We start from the raw sequence: 6,000 nt of genomic DNA on the forward strand, positions 1-6,000 counted from the left end.
TGTCTAGGGATGAAATGTGCAGATAATGGAGCAGTCCCTACAGATCCAGGGACAGCACTCTGTAAACCACCATATATCAGGAATGGTCATATACAGGGATTGGATGGACAGTCCTTACAGATCTAGGTCACTTCCAGAGACAGGTATTTCCTGAGATGAAATGTGCAGGAAATGAGACAGTCCCTGCAGATTAGATCCATTTCCAGGGACAAACATCTGCAAAAAGTCACAACAGTCAGTACATATCCAGATCACTTCTAGCACAGTAATAGGGCAGAAATCTGCAAATTATCATGAGTGTCCCTACTGATCCAGAGTACTTCCAGGGACAGTAATAGGGAGGAAATGAGCAGACATTGGGACAGTCCTTGTCTATCCAGATCTCTTCCAGGGACAGCAATCTGCAAACCACCATGACTGTCCCTACAAATCCAAATCACTTCTGAGGACAACATTTCCAAAACCTAGTCCCTGCAGATCAGTGCCACTTCCAGGGACAATACTCTGCAAAATGCCATGACTGTCCCTGGGATAATATGTACAGAAACCAGGACAGTCCTTGTAGACCACAAACATTTCCAGGGACAGCAGTCTGCAAACCATGTTGACTGTTCCTACAGATGCAGATCACTTCCAGGGACAGTAATGTGCAGAAGATGGTCCAACTCCTGTAGATAACAGACACGTCCAGGGACAATAAAGTCCAGGAATGAAATCTACAGGGAGGGAGCTCCTTCTGATAATGCTGCTTGCCTGGCTCTCGGCTTCCTATGCCATACTCTTTTTTTTTTTTTTTTTTTTTTTTGTTCCAGGGACATTATTGTCCAGACATGAAAGGTGCAGATGCTGGGACAGTCCCTACATATTGGGATCACAGTTAGGGATAAATTCTCAAAAAGCAAGAATAGTTCCTGTATATCAGAGACACTTCCAGGGACAGCAATCTGAAAAAATGTGTTACTGTCCCTACACATCAAGATCACTACCAGGGACAGTCATGTTCAGGGATGAAATGTACAGAAACTGAGACGGTCCTTGAAGATCAGAGCCACCTAGCAGGGATAGCAGTCTGCCAAAAGCTGGGACTACAGACCTAGATCACTTCCAGGGACTGTAATCTGCAAACCACAATGACAATCTCTACAGATCATAATCACTTCCAGGGACAGCAATCTTCATAAAGCCATGACAGTCCCTACAGTTCAGGATCACTTCCAGGGATGGTAATCTTCAAAAAGTCAACACAGTCCCTACAGTTCAGGATCACTTCCAGGGACAACAATCTTTATAAAGCCATGACAGTCCCTACAGATCAGGATCACTTCCAGGGACAGCAATCTTCAAAAAAGTCATGACAGTCCGTACAAATCAGGATCACTTCCAGGGACAGCAACCTTCATAAAGCCATGACAGTCCCTACAGTTCAGGATCACTTCCAGGGACAGTAATCTTCATAAAGCCATGACAGTCCCTACAGATCAGGATCACTTCCAGGGCCAGCAATCTTCATAAAGCCATGGCAGTCCCTACAGTTCAGGATTACTTCCAGGGATGGTAATCTTCAAAAAGTCAACACAGTCCCTACAGTTCAGGATCACTTCCAGGGACAGCAATCTTTATAAAGCCATGACAGTCCCTACAGATCAGGATCACTTCAAGGGACAGCAATCTTCAAAAAAGTCACGACAGTCCCTACAGATCAGGATCACTTCCAGGGACAGCAATCTTCAAAAAAGTCACAACAGTCCCTGCAGATCAGGATCACTTCCAGGGACAGCAGTCTTCATAAAGCCATGACTGTCCCTACAGATCAGGATCACTTCCAGGGACAGCAATCTTCAAAAAAGTCACAACAGTCCCTACATTTCAGGATCACTTCCAGGGACAGCAATCTTCATAAAGCCATGACAGTACCTACAGTTCAGGATCACTTCCAGGGCCAGCAGTCTTCATAAAGCCATGACAGTCCCTACAGATCAGGATCACTTCCAGGGACAGCAATCTTCATAAAGCCATGACAATCCCTACAGATCAGGATCACTTCCAGGGACAGCAATCTTCATAAAGCCATGACTGTCCCTACAGATCAGGATCACTTCCAGGGACAGCAATCTTCATAAAGCCATGACAGTCCCTACAGATCAGGATCACTTCCAGGGACAGCAATCTTCATAAAGCCATGACAGCCCCTACAGTTCAGGATCACTTCCAGGGCCAGCAGTCTTCATAAAGCCATGACAGTCCCTACAGATCAGGATCACTTCCAGGGACAGCAGTCTTCATAAAGCCATGACAGTCCCTACAGTTCAGGATCACTTCCAGGGACAGCAATCTTCATAAAGCCATGACAGTCCCTACAGATCAGGATCACTTCCAGGGACAGCAATCTTCATAAAGCCATGACAGTCCCTACAGATCAGGATCACTTCCAGGGACAGCAATCTTCATAAAGCCATGACAGCCCCTACAGTTCAGGATCACTTCCAGGGCCAGCAGTCTTCATAAAGCCATGACAGTCCCTACAGATCAGGATCACTTCCAGGGACAGCAGTCTTCATAAAGCCATGACAGTCCCTACAGTTCAGGATCACTTCCAGGGCCAGCAGTCTTCATAAAGCCATGACAGTCCCTACAGATCAGGATCACTTCCAGGGACAGCAATCTTCATAAAGCCATGACAGTCCCTACAGATCAGGATCACTTCCAGGGACAATATTATTGAGGTGTAAAGTGTGCAGAGAGGGAGGCCATGGCCTGAGCTCCTTCTGGCAGTGCTGGTTGCCTGGCTCCTGCTGGCAAACATTACTGCTACTAAAAGCTTCTAAATGTCCATGTGTGCACAGACACATAGGATAACATGGAGGGGCGTTTGGAAGCAGTAAACAAAAAAATGCCTGACACCCTAAAAGTGGCTGCAAAAATGCTCTGTGTGCATGGTGCCTGCTCCTTCTGACGCTGCAGTCACATCTGTCATTGAGGTGCCAGAGAACAGAGCAGCTGATGCCAGGGCCACCATTAGAAAATATTGGGCAATGTACAGCTTACCTGACATGGGCCCCTCCCACATGCACACAAGCTCAAAAAATGCTGGGGAAAATGCTGAACAAAAACACTGGTGACAGCATTTTTTAGTTGTGTTTTATTAGTGTACAAAAGCATTTAGGTGCGTTAGCATTTTATTAGCATTTTTACAGTACAGTACAGGGGAAAAAAATGCTAGAAAAAAGCTGTTAGGAGCATCTTAATGCTGGAAAAAAACACTTAAAAAAACTCTACAAAAACAATTTTTTTTCTGCTCCTAGATGCCGAAACTCAAAAAGTGCCAACAGCCTGAAGTAGTGTGAATGGACACATAGGGTAATATTATTCAGCTTCTAGGAGCAGAAAGAATTATGCTGACATCCAGGGGTGGACTGACAACTCATGGGGCCCCCGGGCAATAGGGGATCATGGGGCCCCTGTGTCCTTGGCCAAACTCAAAAAAGCCTATGAAAAAGGTACCAGGGGCATCTCATGAGGCCCCCTACTGACCCCGGGCCCTTGGGCAGTGCCTGAGTTTCCAAATGGTCAGTCCGCCCCTGGCTGACAATAGCTTCTAGGAGCTTAACCGCTTCCCGCTGACATCACACAAATATGCGGCCTCACAGAACTGGGCTTTTTGTGAGGCCGTATATTTGGGTACCTGTCTTGTACTGGGAGCGTGCCACACTGCACTGCGTTCTAACGATCGGGACCCGGGACTCCCGATTGTGGGTCACATGATCGCTGTGATAGCCTCTGATTGGCTATCACAGTGATCAGCCACTGTATAGCCCGCCCCCCTTGTTTTTTTTCTCTCTCTATGAATGTAGAAGAGAGATACATTGTATCTCTCTAACTCCTGGCTAATGCAGGTCAAAAACCAGCCGTTTAAACAAAAAAAAAAAATCAGTCGTTCGATCTGCCAACGTTACCACCAATCGGACGATTTTTGTCCCATCTACAGCCAGCATTTAATTACTTCTGTCCCTTGCAGAGAGCTCTGCTATTATATTTGACATGAAAAAGTATTGCGGTTGCAACAATGTATCTATTTGTATCCATTTCAGATACAGATGTTTTTATTCGGATACAAATAGATACATTGTTGTAACCACAATACTTTTTCATATAAAATATAATAGCGGACTGGAATTCTTCGTCTTCTTCTTCTCCTTCTTTTTCTCCTCCTTCTTCTCCTTCTTCTTCTCCTTCTTCTTCTTTTTCTCCTTCTTCTTCTTCCTCTTCCTTTTCCTTTTTCTTTTTTGTCTTCTTTTTCTGTTTCTTTTTTGTCTTCTTTTCTTCTTTTTTGTCTTCTTTTTCTTGTTCTTTTTTGTCTTCTTTTTCTTTTTCTTCTTTTTTGTCTTCTTTTCTTCTTTTTTGTCTTCTTTTTCTTCTTTTCTGCTTCTTTTTCTCGCAGGTCACGGCTCATGTGCAGATTTTTTATTAGTAAAACAATTGGCCAATTTGCCCATCATTGCCGGGAAAATCGCCCAATCTGCAAAATCTGCTGATTTTTTTCCAACTTTACCGATAGAAAAAATGTGCCAAAACCCAAAAAACGGCCGACCAATTTACCCATGAACAGTGTGAAAATCGATTTTTTTTTTTTGCCCGATTTTCGACCCGTCCATGGCCTGCAATAGAGGGAAAAAAATGTTCATAAAAAAAAAAAGATAAATATTAAAAAATAAAAGTGAAAATAAAGAAAAAGTACCTAGATCAAGGTTTGATCTAGTTCAGTGCCAGGGTTAGTGTTTGGGTCAAAGGTCAAGGTCAAAAGGTCAGGGTTAAAGGTCAGGATTTTAAAAAAAAATTGGTATCAGTGTCAGTTAGTGTCAGTGTGTTTTAGGTAAAAAAAAAAGAGACAAAAACAAAAAGCGCACTATTGTTTCTGGGCTGTACTACGGGTACAAACAACAAATAACATACACATATATGGTATTGCTGCGATCGTCAAGAGCTGGAGAATTTATTTTAGGTTGTTCTTTGGTGGTAGGTTATGGTCGTAACAAGAAACACACAGCTAAATAAAAAAAATGATTTTGGGACAGTTTTCGTTTGATAATAAAAAAAATCAGGCGCTATCCATTACCATTTACCACCAAATGAAAGCCCAATTTGTCCTGAAAAAAACCGCAGTATATTCCACCTGGATGTACAAAGTAGTTGTGGTGATATGTACGGTTTTACTATCACATGTCAGCGTTGCAGAATTGTGCTTAGGCATTTAGATTTGTTTTACCCTTAGGAGTGAAGGGGTTAAAGATGCCAGTGAGCTCAGAACCTCAGGCTCTATGCACACTAGCGGTTTCTTAAGCAGGACAAAACTGCTGGGTAGAAAACGCTGGTAATAGCATTTTAGTTGCAATTCTAGTAGCGTTTAAGAGCGTTAGTATTTTTACGGTACGTAAAAAAAAAAAGCTAGAAAAAAGCTGTTAGAGTTTTAATAGCATTTAGCATTTTTTTCTGCTTGAAAAACGCTCCAAAAAAACTCCACAAAAACAATTTTTTTTTCTGCTCCTAAATGCTGAAGCTCAAAAAAATGCTAATAGCCTAAAATAGTCTGCATGGACACATAGGATATTACTATTCAACTTCTAGGAGCAGAAACAAATATGCTGCCAATAGCTTCTAGGAGCTTAAAAAAAATGCTTGTGTGCATGGAGCCTTAGGCTTAAAAAATGCTGGAAAAAGCGCTATGTAAAAAACACTGGTAATAGCATTTCTAGTAGCGTTTAGAAGTCTTTATGAGCATTAGCATTTTATTAGCATTTTTACAGTACATGTAGAAAAAAAGCTAGTAAAATAGCTGTTAGGAGCGTTTTATCAGCATTTAGTAGCTGTTAGCATTTTTTTCTACTTAAAAAATGCTCTAAAAAAACTCTACAAAATCTATTTTTTTTTCTGCTCCTAAATGCTGAAGCTCAAAACATGCTAATAGCCTAAAGTAGTGTGAATGGATACATAGGAGAACACTAA

The sequence above is a fragment of the Staurois parvus genome, unplaced genomic scaffold, assembly GCF_062004578.1.
Source record: "Staurois parvus isolate SC_StPar_1 unplaced genomic scaffold, SC_StPar_1.0 ptg000030l, whole genome shotgun sequence".
Classification (NCBI taxonomy): Eukaryota; Metazoa; Chordata; class Amphibia; order Anura; family Ranidae; genus Staurois; species Staurois parvus.